The 24,484-nt window shown below is 52.2% G+C and overlaps 1 protein-coding gene across 3 annotated transcripts in view; it reads right to left on the reverse strand.

Moving 5' to 3' along the window:
• The window catches only part of Gnal (G protein subunit alpha L), a 123,049-nt gene that overhangs the window by 91,197 nt on the left and 7,368 nt on the right, over window positions 1-24,484 (reverse strand). The window lies entirely within an intron of this gene.

Consider the following 24,484-nt stretch of genomic DNA (forward strand, 5'->3'; position numbering starts at 1 on the left):
TTTAAGCCCCCGCGGGCCCTGCCTTCCCAAACCCACACCATCTGCCCGCAGTTTTGCACACTGGCCTCTGTCCTGAGGGAGAAGCCAGGCCTGCCAGTCCTTGCACTTTCCCCGAGGCTGGGATGGGCTTCTGTCCTCTGCACCCTCCAGCTCTCCCTCTCCTCAGCCTCTCTTCCCACACCCTGGTTTCCCTCAAGCAGGCAGACAGGTGAAGCTCTGTCCCATTATAGTCAGTCTGGCACCTGGTCAGTTCCACCAGCTTTCTTCCTGCACTGGGCCTCTGCCAGCATTTCCTGCTTCCTGGCCACTCTGGCTTTGGCCTGTGCCTTCCACCAAAAACATCCTCTTGAGTGGGCTTCCAGGACCTGGGCCTCTTCAGGGGAGCCAGTTCTGACCCCTCCTGGAGGCTCCTGCCTTTGGCTCCCCATGCTGCCCTTTGGCCTCTGCTCACCCCTGGCGGGGGACTTGAGCTCTGACTCCCTGAGCCAAGTTCCTGGGGCCTGGCTGCATCCTGTGGACTCCATATGCCCAGATCTGAGGACATCGGCATCAGACCTGCAGCCTGGTGCACCCTGTCACTGTCCCTGAACTCACCGAGATCTTCAGGCATCTCCAGTTAGACTTACCCTGGACTGAGCCCCCCCCCCCCCAAGTATTGGATGGGCCCTCTCCCTCTGTGCTCTCTCTGGAATAAAGGACCCTGGTTTCCAGGACCAGGAGCATCATGCCGGACTCCTTTTTCTTCTTGCAAACTCCCAAAGTGACTGCGTCCCTTTGGACCTATGCCCTGAACTGGTGTCCTATCCTCTTCACTCATCTGCCACCACTGAGATTTCAGCAGAATCCTGACCCTTTCTACCAGGGTCCTCCTGTCTGGCTGAGTCCAGTGCACCTGGCACAATGGTGTCACAGTGACAGTGCAAATCCAGCCACGCCACTGGGCCCACCATCTACAACCCACGGCATGGCCCTGCCAAACCTCTAGCTTCAGCTCTCATTTCTCCCCCTCCCACCCCACACTCCACAGTCCAGAGCAGGTGGTTCAATGTGCCAGCCACTCCCTCCTGGGGAATACCTGTGGCCCCTCTTCTCAGCCAGCTCCTATTTACGTTCATCCTTCAGTCCACATGGGCGTCTCCCTCATGGCCAGGGTTAGGCACCCCCTCACGATCTCACTGGGCCCAGGTGATGGCTTGCTACTGCCCCCTCAAACCCCACTGGCTGTGACACTGCCAGCTGGGCTGGGTCTGCCCACCTGTACCTGCCTCTTCAGCCTCAGAGTCACGGGTGCTCTCTGGGTCCTTGTTCAGTGAAATGACGAGTTCGCCAAAGCCACAGATAGCTCCTGGTCAAAGTGCGGATTCTCGCTAAAGGAATCTCATGATCACACTTTAAATTTGTAAAATAGTTCTCCATTGTATCACTATATGGGAAATAATACTTTAAAAATGAAAAAATAACTCTTCTTTTAAAAATTTTTATTGGTTAATTACAATCACACATAACAGTGGGTTTTGCTGTTACACATTTGTACATGATACAGTATAACCCTATCCTCTGGCCCACCTCATCCCTGGTGCCTTCCCTTTGCCTCCTCCCCCCCCCCCCCATCAGCTTCCTCTGCTCCACTGACCTTCTTGTTATTATCATGGGCTTCCCTTCCTCCTTTTCTTTAGCTTCCACATATGAGAGAAAATGTACGACCTGGACTTTCCAAGTCTGGCTTTTTCCTCTTAACTTGTTGGTCTCAAGCCCCATCCATTTTCTTACAAATGACATAATTTCATTTTTCTTTATGGCTGAATAAAACTCCATTGTGCATATAAACCCTACATTTTCTTTATCCATTCATCTGGGCTGTTTCCATAGCATGTTGATAACCCTTCTTGACATATGCAGACACAAATGCACAGTGTCACACTCCATCCTGAGCTAGGCTAAAGTTCTAGTTTGTGAACCAAGAGTACTTAGCATGGGTGCCACACCTGTGAGTGTGATAGCATGTCCTGCAGGTGATAGCATGGTATGCCACAGCTGTGAGTGAGCTAGCATGTCTGTACAGGTGATAACATGGCTAATGGGGCGGGCAGTCAGAAGCTGAGAAAATATACATAAAAAATATAGTGTGGGGTGAGGAGTTTGTAAAAGTATGGGTTCTTTTTTAATGACAAGATTTCTATGTGTTGTTAGAGAAAGGGAAACAAAAAATTCTGTGAAAACTTACAAAGGGATAATTCAGTTAGAATTCAGAAGCCACTGTTTTAAGACAAACTGATATTCAGTTACCCTGGGAATATAACAATAGGTTTTGATGTGTTCACATTTAGAAATTAAGGTTAAAGACAACAATGTTTGGTATTTAAGAAGGAGTAGATAAGGAGATTCGATGAAACACACACTCTACTGGAACACGCATTTGTTTATCAGCAAAAGAGTGAGAATATCTGCCCTGTAAAACAGCCTCTAGCTATCCATCAGGGTGGCAGTGGGCTTCATCTGTCCGTGAAAAACTTTATTCAGTGTTGGAAATAGTCCCCAAAGACAGGAACCATAGTAACATCACTTTAAGGAGCAGAGGGGCGAGTGAGAGGGTAAATGACTGGCCACAATGTCAGTGTAACATCACCTACAGTGATGCCTCCACCCACGACAGATGTGACAACCCCAAACATTCCTGTACCTTCCTTGTTCACGGGAGAAACGTTTCTTGTGAAAACTGTGAAGCCAGCATTTGCCTATTACCAGATAGGAGCTCAAGACCTGTCCCCTCCCTCCCTGTCTTCTTCCCTTGGTGCTGCCTGGGGAACAACATGAGGCAAGTGCCACATTCCCTGCCCCAAAACTTTTTTTTAAAAACCCAATCGTCTGGCCCTCTGCTATTTAAGTGTGAGAAAACGATCCTCATTCGTTTCAAGCCATTGGATCAGATTCCAGAACACTAGCTTGCTTATCGGGAGCAGAGGAGTGGAGCTGTCGGGAAACAGAGCCGCTGCTGCGCAAGCATCTGTTGCCAGGCAACCACAGCAGAGCAGCATCAGGCTCCTAGGCAACCAGCGCCCGCGCGCAGGGTCCACCCTGTGAGCAGCGCCAGCAGAGGGCGCGAGCGCGCAAGATCAGGGAACCGCCAGTTCCCCAAAAGCGGTGAGAGAAGGCCCTGCTCACACCTGCTCACACTCTGCTCACACCCTGCTCACACCCAGAACGTGAAGGGCTCAAGACAGGAGGCAAAAGGACAAAGGCAAACCAAGCAGATTCTTCCTCACTCTCGCTGATGTTTAAGACATAAAGAATATCTCAGAAACTTAGTGCATCTGAAAGTTTTATTTTAGTCTTATATTTGGTTTTGTGAATTTCGAACAACGGTTTAAAATTTTGTTTTGGTTTGTTTCCATTCCTCTGACTGAAGGTGGCAAATGGTAAAACAAAAACAAACAAACAAACAAACAAACAAAAAACCAACCCAAACCAGTGGTTGTTCTCGGGGGAGCTAAAACCCATGGCAGGCAACGAAAGTCATGGAAGAAAAACTAGTTGATGGGAGGCCAGGGGTCACTTCAGGAAGCAGACAGCCGAAGCCTGAAGGTCACAGGTGACCGGCCTTTTCTGCACAGGCTTTGTGATCATATTTAGGATTTATTGCAATACTATATCTCCCTGTTTTCCTCCCAAAGCCAAAGTAATGCTAAGAAGCTCTCAGAAGAGCCATGCCCAAAGAATACCAGCCACCTTGAACGACAGCTTCAAACACCAAAACGGCTGTGTTAGTAGGAAAAGCCTGTTAGCAGCTCCGACTCCACTTCATGTCCAAAACCCCAGAGTGAAACACCCTTAGAACATGCCTCGGCTCAGAGGGGAGCTTCATGCCTGTGTTGTGACCGAGTGTGTTAAAAAGCAAAATAACAACGCAACAGGCACATCTGCCAACAGATGAAACTGTCAACGTTCTAGTTAAAAAGCCAGTGAAAGCCACCCAATGGGCAGCTGTACTACAGTTGGGCTGTGTGACCCCGAAGGCGCACGTGATGATGCTGGCCCCAGCCTGAGGCCCTCCTGGGAGACAGGCGAACCCTAAGAGGTGAGTCCCAGTGGGAGGTCTTTGGGCCCTTGGGGGGTACCCTCAAAGGGCACACAAGGACCCCAGTCCTGCCTCTTCCATTCTTCCTCCTCTCAGCCAGAAGCCACGGTTCTGCCATGTGCCACCCCCCTGGTCCACTTTCTGCTTTGCTACACAACCAAAAGTAACAGGGCCCCCCAGCCACAGACTGGGACCTCTAAAACCCGGAGCCGAAAGAAGCCTCTTTATACGCTGAGCATCTTGGGGGTCTGTCACAGTAACGGGAAGCTGGTATGCTGCAGAGGTGGTGGCAGAGCCCATCGGGGACTAGAGTGACTAGAGGTAACCGCACACTTTAAAACATATTTTACAACTCAGTGAAATTCAGGGGCTCCCTGGTGTAGGAGGGGCAGCCCTGGAAGTGGAAGTCAGGGTTCCTGTTGATTTCATTCAGCTCTTCACCTCCATCAGCCTAGGGAGGGCTTGGACGGCAGCAGATATTCACACACATGGTGCTTAATTGATATAACTGAGTACTTGTGTGAAGTTGCAAATAGTCTGCTAGCTTTAAAGACAGTTCTTCCCTGACTAACAAGCATTAGATGAAGTAAAATGTAAGCATTTTGCATATAATTCTACCACACATGAACAAAATCTCCATCTTAAGGAATGTTTATGATAAAACAGATATTTAGCCCTTTAGATGGTTCTAGATCCATGAGTTTTCACATTCTCAAATGATCATATTCACTAACCTATTTTCTTATCAAGTAAATCAGACCCCACCGAGTCCCTTGATTTGGCATGAAAAGAGAGACATGTGGCCCCCCCCCCCACTGTAAATGCTTCACAATGCTCTGTGTTGGTGAGAGCCTGGGTGGGATTTTACCAACCAGAGAGCAAACAGAGGGGTGCAAGGATGTAGGAGGGGCTCCCTCCAGATCTTTTTCTGCTCTTTGCCTCAAATCACCCACACAACTTTGGATCGCAGCAGACACTCACATGCTCTTTAACTGACATATTTGAATACTAAGCATAAGTCCCCAAAGTAGCGAGGCCAGCTGTGAAAGCTGCAGTGCATGAGTTCCTGCACAGCACCCTGGTTCTGTGCCGCACTTCAGACCTGCCTGCAACTGTTCTTGTGTTTTAGCAAATCCCGTGGCAACACGTTACAAGGGAAGCCAGTTCACAGACTCCAGGTCCACGTCTGCACAGCTCAGGTGCCTGTCATTCACATGTCTGCTCCTTCCACATCATCTGATGAACGTGTTACAGATCGGATAAGGAAAGCGTAAGGCCCGTCTCTTACCTTCTTCAACAGCTGGGGATATGAGACTAATTGTGAATTTAGCATCTCAAATCCCTAAATCCAAAATCTGAAACTTTTTTGAACAATGTTAGGACACCACACCTCTGACCTTGAACGGCAGACAGGTCACGGGTCGTAGAAAACGACCTTCGGGCTGAGTGCCTAAGGTGCCTGTCAGACATAAATGAGTTTCAGGTTCAAACTTGGGTCCCATCTTGGAGGAATCCAGTTATGGGTACGTGAGATTCCAAAATCTGAAACACTTCCTGAGCATAAGGAGGGCTCAATTGGCACACTCCAGTGCTGCCGGAGCCGCACATGACAGCGTGCATGTACCGAGGACCAAATGGTGTGGAGGGGACTCTGCTGGGCGTGTGAGGGACAGAACTGGGAAAGGCTCAGGAGGAGGAGGGCTGGAGGTGTGTACTAGAGGAAGCACAGGAGCCAGGTGGGGAGGAACCCATGCGTGGAAAGCAAAGGTCAGAAGTTCGAGCTGCTAGGAGCAAGGTGGACAGAGAAGAGGACAGAGCCTTGGAGACTGGGTGGACCGACGGGGCCGCAGGAAAAGGCACATGCTTGGTGTGGTGGTTTCTCACAGGTGTAACCTCTCCTGTGAGTTGTGCGGCCTCGAGGCTGGCCGGGAAGAACGCTAGGGTTCCAATCCTGCTGCGTGTTGTTCTGTTTCCACGGCTGCGAATGGTGAGGACAGCGTGACACGGATGATTCTAGGTCTCAGCCAGTGCATGAGAGCAGGAGGCTCTCGATCCACGTGGAAATCACATGATCATCCAGCACTAGTTTAGCAGATACACGTCCACTTTCTCCCTCTACAGGGGACACGCTGACGTCCTTGGGGACCTCCTGGCTTTCTTCTGCCAGGGAAACTCGAGAAAAAACTGCAGCACAGTCAACAGCGATGGACTGAGAACCTCCCATGCTTGCTGACCAGTCCCAGCTCCTGGCTGAGACATAAAGACCCTGCCACACGAGCGAGCGAGCGAGCCAGTCCTAGAAGTGGAACAGCTAGGGTGCAGTTCCACTTACCAAAGGTGCCGGGCCAGGCAAATAGGCAGAGACAGAGGCATCCGTGGAGCTGGGGGCTGGAGGTGAGGATACCAGGAGCCTGTGGGGAAGTTCCAGAGATGGTGTGGTGACAGTCGTGTAACGATGCCACTGTTCTTGATGCAGCGGACCGTATACTTCAGAACGGTAAAATGGGGAGTATGGGGGCGCATGGCTGCAATCCAGCTACTGGAGGCTGAGGCAGGAGGATGGCAAGTTAGAGGCAAGCCTAGGCAATTTAGTGAGGCCCTGTCTCAAAAAAAGGGGGGACAGGTGGAGGTTGCTCAGTGATAGACTGCCTTTGGGTTCAATCCTAGTATCAAAAAAAAAATAGTTTTAACCTTTTTAAAGGTAAATTTTATGTTTTGAATATTTTGCCAAAATTTAAAAATATGCCCTTGTGGCACCTCCATCACGGCAATGGTGGAAGAGAGGAATGCTTCTCAGGTGATGACATGTCTGTGGCTTTGGGATAGATTTCTTCTGACTTCTGGTGACAGGTGACCTCAGGCACATTGCTGCAATTACAGGTTATGGCCAGCAGGTAGCAGCACAGAGCCAGAAGGACAGCTGCTTGGATCACTGAACTCTCCCCAATCATTGATCAATCGGAGCATTAAAAAAAAAAAAAAATTCTTTTGTAGTGCTGAGGACTGAACCAAGAGCCTCCCACATGCCAGGCAAATTGTCTACCCATAAACCACACTTCCAGCATCATAAAGATTTTTTTTTCTTTTGGTACGGGGATTGAACTCAGGGGAACTTAACCACTGAGCCACAACCCCAGCTCCCCTCCTTTTTTTTTTTTTGTATTTTTATTTAGAGACAGGGTCTCAATGAGTTGCTTAGGGCCTTGCTAAGTTGCTGAAGCTGGCTTTGAACTCACAATTCCCCTGCCTCAGCCTTGGAGCTATTAGGATTATAGGTGTGTGCCACTGTGCCTGGCTCTCCATAAAGCACTTTTAAAACACCTGCTGGATATCTGGTGCGTTCCCAGGCCTGGATCACCAGGACGAGTGAGATGATGCCCTGATCTCACCTGGAACAACTATCTAGGAGGGGGGGCTAGCCTACAGCTGACCCCACCCCACCTGGCCTGGTCATCTGGTGGACAAGGCTAGCCTGCAGCTGCTCCGACCTCACCTGGAGTGGTCACCTAGGACAGGTGGCTAGCCTACAGCCATCCTGACCCTACTGAAGCAATGGTGTAGGGGACGGGGTACCCTGCTGTCGAGTCCCCTAAGCCTTCTGAAGATCACAGTGGGAGCACAGGACACAGGGCTTGGTCATTTCTAAAGGTTTAGAGAAACCACCATTTCTTTACTAGGGAGACCCTTGCTACCCTGTGCAAGCCCTCTTCATCTCAGTTTGTAGGAGACACTGAAGGTGCTTTGTCTTCGGCATCTCATTGGCCATCACGAGATGCACATTGTCAGCCACAGATGGTCTGAAGGTAACATGGGGGTCTGAAAAGAGCCGTGACTCTGATTCTCAGAAGGAGCTGAAGCCCCTCATACTGAAGGAAATGACACCCTTCTCCCTTCCACTGATTTCAAAAAGGGGGAAAAATTAAAGAAATCTCGTTCCTTTCCCACGCAGGCAGATTAATCTGCATACAATGACTGTTGAATTCATTATCTCTTTGCCTGGTTGCCTTAGAAACGGGTTTCTTTTAGAAGTTGGTTTAGTTGGAGTTTGAAGCCATTGTGTTCCTCATAAGAGAATGTCACGTTGTGTATGAAATCAAACCCAGCAGGCCCGTTTCACCCCAGGTGGGAACCATGCGCCTTTCTCCGGAAACTTGGATGGCTCATCCTAACCCTGGCAAGCTGGTCACAAAGAACGAGAGGTGCAGAGCTCAATGTCCATCTGCATCTGCATCTGTTTGTCACCAAGTAGCAACCACTCAGTGGGGTCCAACCACAGAGAGGGTCCAGCACAGAGGTACAGCACTTTCCAGGCAGGTGCGAGGACCTGGGCTCCCCCCCCCCACTCACCCCCACCCCCGCACCAAGGAAGGAAGGAAGGGAGGAAGGGAGGGAGGCAGGGAGGGAGGGAAGGAGGAGTAGGCTAGACAGGAAGAGTGACATCCAAGAGGGATCCTTTCATTGAAGACCAATCTTGAGCGAATGTCCATGTGCAACGCGGCTGAGCAAATGAAGAATGGACTGATGTCTTGGTTCAGGGCAGGATTTTCTGGGAGAAAGAAGGACCAAGAGGAAACCCCAAGGGGATGGACCAGAAATGTGGAGTTGATGGGAACTCAGGATTTCCAAAGTAGGCATGGACATGTTCGTGAATGTGTCCATACAAGCCTGCGTGCACATGTGAGCCGTGTGTGTACACGTGTGCACATATTTCCTAGTTCTGTCTGTAGAGAGTTCAAGGAGTCAAGACCCCCAGGGGATGCGCACCAGGCCGAGTCCCTGGTCCTCAATACCGTTCACCACTGAAAAGCGCCAGGGCCCTCCCTGCAATGGCTGACTTGGGGCTGAGGGGACCCTGGAGCTATGGATGACCTGAGAATGACGAGCTGGAAAGGAAGGACGTGTCAAAAGATGCTGGGGACACTTCACTAGATCACAAGAGCCACATGGAAGGGCTCTCACTCGGCCAAATCTGAGGCCATGTCACTAGAATGCAAGTGCCCCATGGAAGGGCTGTCACTCAGTAAAATTGGGGGACGTGTGACTAGAACACAGGGCCCCACGGAAGGGCTGTCATTCGGTCAAACCTGGGATGGTTTGAGCACCAAGATCGTTAAGCCCACTGATGAATTCCAAACTGGGGTACAGGAATGCCAGGGGACCTGCCACAACTAGACAGGTAACTGGCGGGGAGGGGCACTGTGGGAGGCGGGCTGCCAGGGGAGAGCTGGCGCTTGCCACCTCGTGAGGTTGGCACCAGGCAGAACTGCCAGGATGCTGGGCCCAGGGAGCCTGTCATGAGGAGCAGGATGGCTGCAGGGTCCGTGTCCCCACAGAGCGCTGACTGGTTGCTATAGGGTGGAAAATCAGGCTCCTGGTAGTGGAAGGACCTGCCACTGCAGAGGGCTGGACCCTCCCTGCTTCCAGATGGGGGTCCAGGAGGGACAGTCTATGTGGTGTCTGGCCAGGGAGGCACAGCCCAGATTAGAATCAGGGGAACGTCAGGCAGACCTCACATGAAGGAAGGAAAGGAGGGAGGGAGAGGGAGGAGAGACAGGTGGAGGGGGAGGCCTGTTTTCTCCCAAAACACCCGAGTCATAATAAACTAGCTGATGACGATGGCGACCATGGGCCACATGGGAGGCTGAGGCAGGAGGATCGCCAGCCTCAGCAACTTAGTGAAGCAGCTTAGTGAGGCCCTGTCTCAAAATAAAAAAAAGAATGAGTCTGTGGGTGTCTTCTGCTTGGGGTCAGGTGGTGTCCGTTCTGGAACCTAAAGCCTCATCCGTAGAAGGCCTGTGAGATAAGCAGGGTCCTGGGCCAGCCCGCGAGCAGGCCGCCACTGAGGCCACGACCCCAGCCTCAGGGCCCAGAGCCAGCCAGTGTCCCCGAGCCCACGCCCTGTGCCATCCGTGGTGTGAAGACAGGCTCCTGGTCTCCCTTGGTCCCAGTCCCACAGGAGGCCACTGAGGGGCTCAGTGAGGCCTGGGGCTCCCCCTCCAGCACGAAGTGGCTGTGGGTTGGCAGAGTGACAGGGCCGGCCAGCAGCTGCAGAGTCTCATGCACAAAAAGGGCCTGGAAAAAATATTTTAACCTAGAAACAATATTCCTGGGAGAGAAAGAGCACACCAACAAGAGGCCAGGACACTCCCACTCCAGGGTGCTGCTCAGGCCCCGGGAAGGCCACCTGGCCCACCCGTGGGTGCCGACATCCAGCTGGGCCACCGCCTGACATTCCTTCCCTGAATGACATCATCATTTCGCAGAAGGAACGCTAGCCCCCTCCCCCCTCCCCAGACAGAGCAGAGCCTGCGTGGATGGCCTCCGCCAGCAGAGCCAGTGTCCTGGCGCACAGTGGGTGGCTGAGAAGACCAGCGCTCCTGTGCGACAGCACCACCCTGTGGCCACTTTGGGGAATGACCCAGCCTGAGCCCAGGTCTGTGCAGGGTTTTCTCCTGCAAATCTTGCAAATCAGTTACTCCCAGCTCATAAAACTCCCCCTCCAGGGCCCATGGCTACAGACACCCCCTGTGCCTCCGCCTGCTTTCTTTCCCCATTTCTGCACCTGCTATGGGCCAGGCCATATGGGCAATGACCAAACAGACTCCATTTACCCTGAGACTCCATACCATGTAAGAAATGCTTCTCCCCTAGGAAAGCCCAGCCTCTGTACCCATTAACAGTTACCCAGCACAGCATACTTGGCAACACAAAGTAGCAATTCTTATACAATGTAAAATTGTTCTCTTCTTTTTCCATTTTTCTTGGGTGATATACCCTGTCAGAGATTGATTGTCTAGACATTAGTAACCATTCTCTAACTTGTACTCAACTAGGGTCATTTTGACCCACTTCCCTTCTGTTTGCTTGCTGCTATGCCAACCTGGAAAGTCCTGTGGGAAATACCAATGTACCCACTGCATTGCCTCACTAACTGCCCAATCCAGCTTCTGTACCTGCTTGCTTACAGTTATGTCAACCTGGGTGTGGTTTTTGCCTTTAAATAACTTGAAATGCTCAGGCTTGGGGCTGTTCCTTGCAGAGACAGTTATGGGTCCTGTGGGGAGCAGTTGCTGGCTGCCCAGCTAAATAAAGACTCTTCAATTTCGACAAAACAGGGACTTGGTGCATTTTCTGAGCGACCTGCCCCACAACAAAGCTGCAGTTCCTGCGCCTCTGACTTCCCGAGCTCTGCTTAGGTTGCTGCTGTAGCTGTTAAAGCACTGTGTCCACCCTAATGGTTAGGTCCTGCTGCCTTCACACTCACATGGTCAAACAGTGTTTCAAAGTATAAGGACGTTTTGTTTAGGTGTCTCCCTGGTGTCTCCCCCAGATGTGTCTCCCCCAGATGTGGGAATGTTGGCAGGGTCTGATTCAGAGCCCTGGAGTTAACAGAATGTTGAAATGACGAAAACAGGTGAAGCTTGACAGCGTGGACTGGAAGTGGACGTCCTGGTCAGGCCTGGGCAGGCCTAGGGTCCCGTGTGGCTGGTGCAGCCTGGAACCAGATGCTCAACATCACTAGGACAGAGAGCTCAGTTGACATGTGCACATGCTCTGGACAGACACTTCTCTAGGGGACACGCACATGAAGGGCACTCAGCAGTGTTAGTCCTCGGAGGTTGCAAGTCAGATGCTCTGTGAGCCCTGTTCACCTGGGGGGGCAGCTGCCAAGGAAAAGAAGGACCTTATGCTGCTGGTGGCCACGTGAGATGGCTAGGTTTTTGTTTTTTCCTTTCTCAAACCCAAAACTGCCTGGTCGGACGGCCCAGCAATCAATGGAGCTTTCAGGAAGCACTGGAGGGAAATGGAGCTGTGTCCAGATGAAAACCTGTACCCGAGTGTTCACAGCCACAGTGGTCGACATAGCAACAGACGGGGCCCAGGAACGCTCACAGAGGCAGGCAGACCCGTCAATGCGAGGAAGTCACCCACCACAGAAGGAGTGGGGTGCCAGACAGTGGCCCATGGGGGAAGGGGCCATGTGCAGTGTGTTGCCAAAAGCTCGGTCCTTGCCCCCAAAGCCAGTCCAATAACAAGACGTGGTCTTGAGAAAAAGCAAAAAGAAGGTTTATTGCTTTGCTAGCAAAGGAGAAGCACAGGGGACTCCCGTCCCAGAGGCTGTGATTCTGCCATCAGCAGGAAAAGGAGGGTTTCTTTTTTTTTGGGGGGGGGCGGCGGTGCCTGGGATTGAACTCAGGGGCACTCGAGCACTGAGCCACATCCCAGCCCTATTTTGTTTTTTATTTAGAGACAGGGTCTCACTGAGTTGCCTAGCGCCTTGCTTTTGCTGAGGTTGGCTTTGAACTCGTGATCTTCCTGCCTCAGCCTCCCGAGCCGCTGGGATTACAGGATGCACCACTGCACCCCACTAGGAACAGGAGGTGTTTAAAGAGGGGCTTCACAGGCTGCACTGTAGGTGCTCTCCGTGGGAGTTGAATTCACTTGTTAATTTGAGACCTGAACGACTTCTTTCCTGTGGAGGGTGTGTGCTCAGGAACCGACACCTCTGCCTGGGTGACCCTGGTTCCCCTGAGGTCAGGGAGAAGCAGGGTGAGAGGAAGAGAAAGACATACGTCTGCTTTAAAAATAAGTCGCAGTGGCAGAGCAGGGTTGATCAAAGCATAAAGTGGCCACTGCCACAGTGGAGCCAGAGACCAGGTGCCACGCGTGTGGGCCACGTACCACACACGTGGACACCCAGCAAGGGAAACCCACAGGGACGGAAGGCAGCTGGTGGCTGTGGGTTGGGCCGGGGATCTGGGTGGGCCTGCAAGTGGGGACAAAGGCATGCCCTTGGGAAGGCAAAACATTCCTGGGCTCAGACTGGGACCGGCCACAACCTGTGACCACACTAAAGACCACCGACTCGCAACGTTAGGAAGGGTAGATTCTGGCGTCTGTGGATGGGATTTGCCTGAAGGGGAGAAAAGCCAGTCCTTCTGGGCAGAGACGAGAGATGCCCACTGGGGGGCGCCAGGCAGACAGGGCCTCCCTCCCAGGAGCCTGCTGTGAGGTGCTCCAGGTCGAAGGTCAGAAGGCTGGGGGTGGGGTTGCCTGGAGCCAGGCCTCCAGGTCAGGGGGCACCTGAGTAGATGACAGGGCAAGTACTGTAGGGCTCCGGAGGGACAGCAGCATGTCATGGAAAGGGACCGCATGGCCTGTTGCAGGGAACCCAGGGGCCGTCAGGCAGAGCTCCGGAGGAGTCCTGGGGGTGGGCACGGCTGGAGGAGGGCCATGGGGATGGGAAGGAGCTTCCTGAGTGCGACTCCATGGCAGTGACCCACACTGAAGCCCTGTCCTCCAATGAGGGCAAACACCAGGCAGGCAGAGGCTGTGTCCCCAAAGCCTGTGGCCCTCAGCACAAGACCTCGTCCTTTAGGATCTGTGACTTTGGAGCCACTGTGACTGATGGGTGACAAAGCCACTTCCACAAGTGGCCAGGCTGACCTCATGCTGGGGAATCCTGTCCATGGCCTTTGGCTGGACTCTAGGACACATGGGGTCAGCCTCAGAGGTATCCTCAATCGCCAGGGAAGGCCAGCCTCCCTCCAGGAGAATTGCTCAAGGACACAGGGACAGAGGTGACAGAACTCATAGGGAGTTGCTCACCTGAGAAGGGCACAGCAGGACAGGAACCCCATGCTGTGACCACAGCCTTCTCTCTCTCTCTCACCATGGGTGCCACTGGTCACCTGCCCACCCTGGACGGCTAGGCCTGTGCACTCCCACCCCAGGTGTGCAGCCTGCTGTCTTGGAACCAACCTGTGGCTTTGCTGAGTCTCATTTTAAAAGACAGCTGGCGGTGAAATGTTGGCCAGGTGTGGTGATGCACGGTGGGAATTCCAGTGGTTTGGGAGGCTGAGGCAGGAGGATTGCAGGCTCAAAGCCAGCCTCAGCAACTTAGTGAGGCCCTGAGCAACTTAGCAACTTCCTCTCTCTAAAGAAAATGTAAAAAGGGCTGGGGATACAGCTCAGTGGTCCAGTGTCCCTGAGTTCAATCCCTGGCACTAAATAAAACAATAAAATTAGTATGATCACTCTGGAATACAGTGAGGAGATTCCTCAGAAGACAAGTAACGGAGCCACCAGGGGACCCGGCTGTGACACTCCTCAGTGTTTATCCATAAGAACTAAAATCATCGCACTGTAGAGACGTAGCCGCATCCACAGCTGAGCTCACAATATGCCAGAGAACCAAGAAGTCCTCCTGCAAAAGCAAAGGTGAAAATTCATCCTAGGTGGGTAGATGCAGGAAACAGTAGACACTGTGATTTCAGGCGTCCAGCAGGACCTTGACCTTTCCCCCACAGATAAAGAGGGACTCCTGGGTAAAGCCACAGTCCGCTGCTGGAAGAATAGGCCCCCAGTCAGTGGGCCAGAGGAGCGAGCCCAGAAAGAGAGCCACATGGACTCAGGCAAAGGACGTTTGCCAAGGAGCCAGGAACGGGATGGGTCGGGTAGGCTTTGCAATCTGTGGTGCTAGAACCGGAGAGTCACCGTGGCTAAAATCCAGGCCAGCGACCACACCAAGCGCTGACAAGGAGCGGGAACCACGGGACCCTCTTCAGTGCTGGTGGAAACAAAACGGGATGGACAAACCCTCGTGCTGGGTGCCTTCCCACCACCCAGACAGCGGCGTGGCCACACCAAACCCACACGTGCGTGCAGCACTGGGTTCTCAACCTCCCTGAGCAGCAGGGAAAGACGCAGAGGAACCTCACGCCCCGGCCACCGGGTGAGAGAAGCCAGTCCCAGGGGCCACGTCCCGTGTGACCCCGTGTGACCTCCTGGGCAACGCTGCGCTGAAGAGTCTCCTAGGAATGCTGTCACTGAGCGCCACGGACTCGGGGCGCACACGAGTCCATCTGCTCACAGATTTGGGGGTTAGAAGCTCTTGACCGCGGTGTGGGCAGGGTGTTCTGCTGGGGCCTTTCTCCTGGGTCCTCCCGGGGACATCCCTTGGCCTGGCGTTCCCATCTCCTCTTCTAGAAGGACAGGGGTCCTTCTGGATTGGGGCCCACCCACACGACCCCGTTTTGCCTTAGTCACCTCTTCTCTGCGTGCTGCCACACTGTGAGCTGTTGGCGTTGAGACTTGGGGACAGGGTACTGGGAGGGCGCACCTCGCTCCCGACATTGGGTGCCACTCTGGTCCTCTTCTTGGGGACCCACAGAGCTGCTGGTTTGGAGTGAGATCCAGAGCAAGAGGTGGCTCTGGCTGGGAGTCACGCGACCCAGCTGACCGGTGCCTGGCGGGGTGATGGCAGGTCCCAGAGCCTTCGCAGGCTCCTGGGGGTGAGTCCCCGCACAGACGCGCAGGATTCTAGAACACAGCTTTCCTCTCAAGGAGCCGCTTCTGAATGCTTGACCACGGCCACAAGTCACCCCGGGACCTCAAATGTCCCTCGTGTCATCTGACCCGCCAAACCCTCGTGCTGGGTGCCCAGCGCAGCGTCTGTCCTGAGAGGAAGTGGGCTGTGCCGGTCAGCTTCCTCACGCCACCAAAGGATCCGCAAGAGCAGCTCAGGCAGAAGGTTCCTTCTGGCCCCTGGCCTCGGGTGTCGAGTCCACCGTTGGTCTGTCCACTGCTCTGGCCTGAGGTGAGAGCACAATGGCAGACCAGCATGGCAGAGGCAAGCCCTCAGCTCACAGCAGCCAGGAGGGAGAGGGAGGTGCCGTAGGGAGGGCGGGGACACGAAAAGCCCTTCCAGGGAGGGTGACCTGCTCCCCCCTCTAGGTCCTGCCTCCCAGTGGTATGTCCAATGTACCATCCATCAAGAGGATTGACCACCAAGGGGGGCAACGCTCTCAGGACCACTGTCCCTAGAAGCACCACCTCTGGACGTCCCTGCACTGGGACCAAGCCTCAAGCACACGAGGGACCGTCCAGGTCTGACTGGCCCGACCCAGCCCTTCAGACCCAAGCAAGTGTGGAGGAGTGGCCACAGGCCCGCGGTCCCCACCCGCGCTACGCTGCCTCCCCCTGCTGTCCTCACCTGCGCTCGCGGGCACCCACCCCCGCCTGCAGTCCATCCACAGAGAACAGGAAGACAGGCCGCATGGACAGGCAGCTCTGCCCAGTACCCAGGCACCCCTGGAAGTGGACAGCTACGGCACCACAGCCCTGGTGTGACGTCCCCGAGGGATGCACATCCTCCTGGGCAGGACCTGAGAACACAAGCTGCCACGCGGTCTGCGGGACGCTGCAGGGAAGCCTTGGGAAAGGGATGCAAATCCTCCCAACACAGGAGTGCCACCGACCTGGAAAGGCACCTGCCCAGGTGAGCTTCTCCACACCAGACTCGAAATCGGAGATGCTCCCAACTCCGATGCTGTGAGAGCCATGACAAGATGCCACGGTGGAGAAGCCACCCTTGACGTCACGTAGTGGATCACGGGTGTGGCATGGAGAGGAGCATGGGACCCCGAGCCACTTCCTGTTCTTCTTCCTCTCCCCTGCCCCCCTTCCTCCTCCTCCTCTTCTTGTTTGGTTCCAGGGATTGAACTCAGGCCACTTAACCACTGAGCCACACCCCAGCCCTTTTTATTTTTTATTTTGAGACAGGGTCTTGCTAAGTTGCTGAGGCTGACTCTGAACTTGAGATCCTCCTGCCTCAGCCTCCAGAGCCACTGGGATGACAGATATGGGCCTCTGCACCCAGCATTTTTTTTTTCTTTTGCTTCTTTATAGTAAGATAAATAATTGTCTCCATCACATGCTTCAGCCACAGTGTGTTACCTCACCACAGCTCCAAAAATTATGGGGCCCAATAATCATGGACTAAACTCACAAACTGCTAGCCAAAATAAACCTTTGCTCTTTATAAGTTGAATACCTCAGGCATTTTGTTACAGTGATGGAGAGCTGACTAACACAGTTTCATATACACCCTCAGAGGCGTTGGTCTCCTAGGTCTTGGCTCAAGGGTTTGCAGTTCTAACAAGCTCCTAATATTTTTAGTGCATCTAAATTTTGACTATGATCTTCTGAGAAGGCCTTGCCCATGCAGGAGAGGAAGGGCCACAGCCAAGGAATGTGGGTGGCCTTTGGGTGCTGGAAAAGGCCAGGATACGTTTCCCTGGATCCCTCAGAAAGGAACACAGCCCTGCAGAGCCCCACGCCCAGGGCGGCGAGGCTCCTAGAGGACTTCTGACTATAGAAGTATAAGACAAAGTGGTGCTGTTTCCATACACTACATTTGTGGCCATTTGTTACAGCAGCGGCAGGAAACTAATACGGCAGGCCCTCCGCTGTGCCCGTCAGAGTCCCACCCTCTGCTGTGCCCGTCAGCATCCCCACCATGGCAACACACACTCCAATCGGGGAAGGGAAGGGTGCACTTTGGCTCACAGTTTTGGAGGATGCGTTCAGGACAAGTGGCCCCTTTGCTTTGGGCCAGTGGTGGTGCAGTACATCATGGCGGGAGCCCGTGGTGGTGGAGGCCTGTTCACCTTGTGGCTGGGCATGGAAAGAAGGGGGAAGAGACCAGGTGGCACTGTACCCTCTGGGGCACACCTCCAGTGACCTACGACCCCACTCGACCCACCTCTTGGAGGTTCCAGCACCTCTGGAAGGTCCATGCTGGGGCCATTTGAGGCCAGCACTCCCACCCAGCCCCACCCAGCAGGAATGTAGGTAGAAAGCTCCTTCCCAGCGGCAGCTCCTCCTCCCCCAGCCGGACCCTTTCCATGCTCAGAGGAGAAGGGAATTCTCTCTGTGAACCAAAGGGCTCCAACAGAGGGTGGTGGGGACGTGCCACCCTCCCATAGGGGCCACTTCTGGGTTACACCACTGACCATCCACCAGGTTGCTCAGGAAAGATGTGGAGTGACTTCCAGAGTCCCGGACGGAAAAGAGGGGAGTGACTGAGCGGGCTGGGGCCTGAGAGGAGGCCACTGTCTCCTGAATGGGGTGACATCGCTGGCTGGGCTTCCTGCAGGGCTCCGCCCCTCCTGGTGACATCAGTGGGAAGGGCCAGAGTACTTGGTTGGGATCACCCCTGTGTGGGCAGGCGCTGGGCCAGTCTTCTGTGCCTTCAGTGAACACTGAGTGTCTACCCCAGGCCTGCTTTGTGGTCACCAGGGCGGGTATCCATCTCCCCGGGTGAAAATGATCTTTCAGAGTGATCGGCTCACATGTGTGGGGTTGTCTGTAGGGTCCAGACCTGGGCTAGCAATGTGGCCTGTGGGTGATCCTGGATAGATGCCTCTGTTTTTATTAACTGAGAATGTTTCTCCCCTCAAATTCATATGGTTTTCCCCATGTGCTCCCCATATTTACATGGCTCATTTGTTAGCCAAGCAAGAAAAACCACCTGCTGGTATTAATTAGATGTTTGATTGCAGCAGCAGGAAAAAAAGAGTGTCCAGGGAAAATAAACTACTAGCCATTTGCCAAGAACAGTTGCCGAAGGAATCAAGGATGCTGGCAGCAAGATCCATAGTTAATTAAAAACGAAGGTGGTTTTCCTTGGCTTGTGATGGGCTAGGTGTCAGTACTGGTAATGCTCAGTTGTAATTGTTTACTCAAGGCATCAGTGTTGCGTGCAAAGGGACTGAGAGGTGACCTCCAAGAACAATCTTTGTAGAACAATCATGGTGAAGGTATTTTCAAAGACAGAGAAAACTCGGATTTAGTGCCACCTCAAGTGGGATCCACTAAGATGAGCTAATGCTACTAAGGGAGTAGAAATGAATGAGGAAGAGAGAAAGGTTTAGTGGGACAAATCTGCAAAGCTTGTGAGAATATAGAGTGTTTGCATCTGACGGCCATTGACGGTACCAGCAGGTACTCTGCCATGAGCTGCTGGACTCCCCTCAGCAGCTGTGGATTCTGCTTACTTTAGTGGACGTTGTCAGTTCCATTAATGTTTGGCACAAATAGAAGCTTCTTAGGTTACAGCACTTCAGTGGCTTAGCAGTGGTGATGTTTCCGTGTGAATTCTTGAGCTCAGGGATGAGATGGAAATTTTTATGGAAGAAGAGAACCCTTCATGATCTTTATTAATGAATTTTGGATTGCTTTGGGAATTAGCTTTTAGTGAAGACTTGTTTCTCAAGTAATCCAACCTACAATCATGAAGCCAAACTGCACTTAGATGCAAATCTTATATTGTCAATAGGCCACATCCAGAGGACACTCATGTTTGAATCGCAAGTAATGCCACGCGCGTTCCCTCACACACGTCCGGTGGTGTCAAAACCCCAAACAGGACGTGACGTCTCCATTCCCATCCAAATTTACGGCAGGGACATTTTGCAAGCTGAAAGGACAATTTCAGGAGTATTTTAAAGAACTTGACATACATGCAAAGAAAATTTCCAAATTTCAAAACCCATTTAACTGTGCAACGGAAGAGATCCCACCTAACTTTCACTTGGAGGTGATCCATTTGCGATGTAATGGAAAGCTGAAAGGGAGACATCAAATGATTCATAAGCTCAATTAGAGTCCTATGCTGGGGTATCCCTATGAGAGGCCGGGCCTCAGGAAGGGGTCCCCAATGTAGAGAAAGTATTGAAGGAAAAGCCTGTGTTACCTTATGCCACAGGGTCTATGAGATGAACTTCAATCAGTAAGAACTTGGAATGTAGACACGTCTATCATGATTTTTTGTGATACATGGTTCTCTAAAATTCTTTTTCTTTTTCTTTTTTTTTGGATTGGTAAGGATTTCCAAAGATAGCTTATGAAGAAATTAACCACTTCTCATTTAAAGGTGAAAAATTGGGTTTTCTGTTTCTAGCTTGAGTCATGTACACACACACACACATTGTGTGTGTATGTGTATATCATATATCTCATTAACACTTTTTTTTTAACATTTGTAAGTTGCTAATATTTTAAAGTGTCAAAATACCTTCACCTGGTGTCAAGTAATACCACACCTTGATGTTGCTGATACATTGAAAATACCGTGGAATTTCTCTAAAATTCTGATTTTTTTTCATAATTCCCCAAACCAGGGCTGAGCTTGCAACTTGGGTTTCAGACTTTATCATTGAGGAGATGTAAAAAGGTTTCAGTGACAAACACTTAGTCCCTTCGGTAATATTTGGATCATGGGGACTGGTGTGCCTGCTCCTGTGACCCTCCTGCCCTGCCCCTCAGCAGTCCCCTGTCAGATCTGACCCACCGTTGTTGCCGGGGCCCCTGGTCTCCCCGTCTTTGTCACTGACCACATAATGTGAAGGACAGTCATGCTTCTGGTGCAAACGCCCATCAAGGCTGTTGCTGTGTCCAGCAGGTTCCCCAAGGGCCCAGGGTGAGGCTTGGTCTCCAGGGTAGGTGCCATCTCCAGGAGGTGGGGTTACTGGGAGTCCTGAGGTCACTGGGGTGTGTGCACGGAGGGGACCGTGGGACCCAGTGTCTTCCTCTTCCTTTGTGCTTCCTGGCTGGTGAGGTCAGTGGTTTCCCCCCCACACTCCTGTGAGGAGAGTCAAAGGCCCAGTCCATGGGACCACGTGACCTTGGACTGGACACATCAGAACCCTGAGCCTTCACGGCCATCTGCATGGCAGTGTGAACAGGCTCTGTGCCAAAGGCTTGGCCAGCGTCCTGTGGTGCTCTGGGAGCCGGTGGGACCTCTAGGAGGTGAGGCCTGGTGGAAGGAAGCTAGGTCAGCAGGGATGTGCCCTTGAACGGGAATGGAGACCTGGCCGCTCTGGTCTCTTTGTGTACCAGCTGCCATGAGGTAAGCTGCTTCCTCTGCCACAGACCCCCAACGACAAAGTCAACCAGCCATAACTGAACCCTTTGTAACTGTGACCCAAAATAAATCCTTCTGTCTTTAAGTTGTTTATCTCAGGCGTTTTGTGGCAGCAATGAAAGCCGACAACACATAGGAAGTTAGCTTTTTATTTTTTGCAATGCCGGGGATGGAACCCAGGGCCTCGCACATGCTAGGCAAGTGCTTTACCCCTGAGCCGCATATCCAGGTTTTAAAAATAGAGTGACCACGACAGAGTAGGTGACCACTACCATGTATTGTAGGTCTCCAGGGAAGTATCAGTGAGCAAACTCGAGTACTTGCTCTCTGGGAGCTTCCGAGGGAGGGGGAGAAGCACGGTGAAGAGCGAGCCCGGTGAGGTCGACAGGGAAAATAGAGCGAAGGGCGGGAGAGGCTGAGCTCTCCTAGGCAGGATGGTCCGGTAAGGCCTCTCTGCCAAGAGACCTGGCTGAAGTGGGCAGTGAGCACGTAGCTTCCAGGCGCTGCGCTGTCCACGTGAAGGGAACAGTCAGAGCAAGGCCCTGGAAGAAAGCAGGAGCACGGCCATCAAGGGCCACACGCAGGACAGGCCCAAGGTCACTTTCTTAGAGGCTCTGAGCGAGCAGGAGTTCATCACGGTGGACGCCGTGGTCACGATGGAACTGGGCACTGTCGTGTTGAGGCTGGGTCACCTTCCGTGGGACTCCCGTGTCAGTGGAGTGGCCAGGCCGAGGGCAGCGGGGAGGCCCTGGAAAGTGGAGGGCGCCCACGGCCACGAGGACAAGAGGGAGGCTCGGTCAGGAACACAGGAAGGCTCTGTGGCCGTCCCCGGGAGAGCCAGGAAGAGGGCAGGGGGCGAGGCCCACGGTGCCAGTACGGAGCCTTCGCCATGGTGAGGGATGGGCATTTTTAACTCAAGTGGTCATGAGACACCCAAGAAAGTCTGGTTGAGAATTACACAAAGTGGTGGGGGAGCTTAGAGGGAGGAGGGGAGGCAGATTTACTGTGGAATGTACCCCCAGGAGCCAGGTCTGAGGGGCTCTGTTCACCCCCCCCCATCCCTGTCCTACAGTCTAACCTGCTGCCTGGCAGGAATCCCTGGATGCATTTGCTCGTGGCACAGGAAGGCCACGTCGAAATCTCAGACTTACTCATGTGCAGGATTTTGTTTGGCAACAGAAAACTTCCGTGATTTCACAGCAGATTCACCGTTTCAAATAGAAAACAAGAACAGAGGCTGAGTGTGGCTTGGTGACAGACTAGCATGGAGTCCTGGGTTCTGTCCCCAGCACCACAAAACACACACCACCCCCTAAACACGAAGCAGCAAAAGCAGGAGCTCAGCACAAGATGTCTCCTTGGGAAGGGAAAATGACCCAAACTGCCTGCAGCCAGTGTCCACCTCCAGCCCCCACTGAGGTCTGCACAGACGGCTGTGGGACGTCTCTTGGCAGGTCAGCATCACCAGAAGGACATTCACGGTGGATTCAGACCACAGGGAATGCTGGCCGTGAACCCCAATTAAGTGAAATCATAACTCCTCCCAGACACGGTTCCGATCTTCTCGTTAGACTTGTCTTATAAAAGTCATAGCAATTATTTTCATTGTATTTGATCTATCACATTAGGATTTGATAATTTTTTTGCAAATTCGTTCTCTTTTGTGACTCACATATCTGCATGACAGACAGCACCCTTGACCTTACCTTGTGGCCTAAACTGTCCCTCTGCAGAAATAGCTGATGCTTGCTCCAAGCTCAGCTGGCCCAGGTGCTGGCCCTGCCAGCAGTTGTCCTGCGACACATCTTTGCCACTCTCGGTTTTCTCTGAAGCATGCAAAACAGATGAATTTAAACAATTCCAACTCAAAAGTTGGGCATGGTGGCGCACACCTGTAATCCCAGCTGCTTGGAGGCTGAGGCAGGAGGATGGCAAGTTTGGGGCCAGCGTCGGCTATTAGTGAGGCCCTAAGCAACTCAGTGAGATCCTGTCTCTAAATCAAATTTAAAAAGAGCTGGGGATGTGGCTCAGTGATAAAGCACTGGTCACCATGTGGTGGGGACCTGGGTTTGACTCCAGTAAGACCCAAACAAGACAAAACATCCCCTCAAACCAAATTGAGATCACACACCTCTACCTTTAACCCTCAACAACCAATAACCAATAACCACGGGATGCTATCTCAGTTGAAATTGTGAGGACTCTTTTTTTTTAAATCTCTGGAGGTGGGGAGGAAAGATAAAATAATTGATAAAATTGATAAATGTTTAGCTAAACTAAAAAAAGGAGAGAAGACTCAAATGAATAAATTCAGAAAGAAGAGACATCACAACTTATACCACCGAGACAGAAAGGATCGTAAAAGATGACATATGCCAATAAATTCAGTCACCTAGAAGAAATGGATAGATTTCTAGAAATATACAACTTGTGAAGTCTGAATCATGAATAAATACAAAATCTGAACCCAGACCAATCCTGAGCAAGGAGGCTTGAGTCCGTGATTCCAAACTAACCAACAAATAAAAGCCCAGGACCAGGTGAGAATTTGCTGAAATTCAACACTCTTTTTTGACTAAAATTTCACTGGAGAAACTTACTGAACCCTTGAAGAGTTAACACCAATCCTCAAACCCTTACACACAATTAAGAAGAGGGAACACTTCCCAGCTCACGGTATGAGACCGGCATCCCTCTGACACCAAAGCTGCACGAAGATGCTGAAATCAAAACCATAGCTCAACGTCCCTGGAGGCCATGCACACAGAGGTCCTCAGCAGAATCCTGGCAGACTGGACGGAGAGCACATGAAGAGAGGGGACACCAGGACCAACCGGGGTGACCCCTGGCGTGTGGGGTGAATGAGTACGCTGCAGACGGGCTGGACACATGCCAATCAGTGCATGTGACAGACCACACGATCAGGTCCTGCAAAGGTCGCATGACCTGCCAAGAGCCGCTGAAAAGACCTGACAAAGTCCCACACTCTTCCATGATCTGAAGTCCGAATGCCAGGTGCAGAGGGGCTGCACTCGACATGACGAGGCTGCCCTCGAACTCAGCAGTGAAAGACTGGAAGCTCGTCCTCCAAGACCAGGGACAAGGCAAGGGTGCCCTCTGTCACCAGTTCTATCCAGCACCTTCCTAGCAGTGGCAGCCAGAGCAATGAGGCAGGAGACAAAGGGCATCCACCCTGGAAAGGAGGAGGCACAGAGATCTGTGTGCAGATGGCGTCATCTCACACAATGGAAACCCCGGGCTCCTCAAAAACTGTCAGCACTGTTCAGAGAATTCAGAAAAGTGCAGGATACAGAAAAAATGTACAAAGGTCAGTTGCATTTCTTTATATAAACAAGGAACTATCCAAATATGAAATTAACAATCCCATTTCTAATAACATCAAAAATAACACCCCCAAAATGTACGCAGCAAGTGGTCAGTCTCCAAAATACCTACCAAGTCCTACAGCTCAACAGCAAACAGCCAACCAGCTTGACCAAAAGACTGGTAGAGGATTTGAAGGACGCTTCTCCAAGGGGGACACGCAAATGGTCAAACACGCAAATGGTTATGAGAAAATGCTAATGTTATTCATCATCAGAAAATGCAAGTCAAAACCTCTGTCAAAAACCAAAAGAGGGTGAGTGTTGGCAAGGATGTGGGGGTTGGGACTCTTGTCCACTGCTGGTGGCCACAACATG

The sequence above is a fragment of the Ictidomys tridecemlineatus genome, chromosome 13 (genome assembly GCF_052094955.1).
Source record: "Ictidomys tridecemlineatus isolate mIctTri1 chromosome 13, mIctTri1.hap1, whole genome shotgun sequence".
NCBI lineage: Eukaryota > Metazoa > Chordata > Mammalia > Rodentia > Sciuridae > Ictidomys > Ictidomys tridecemlineatus.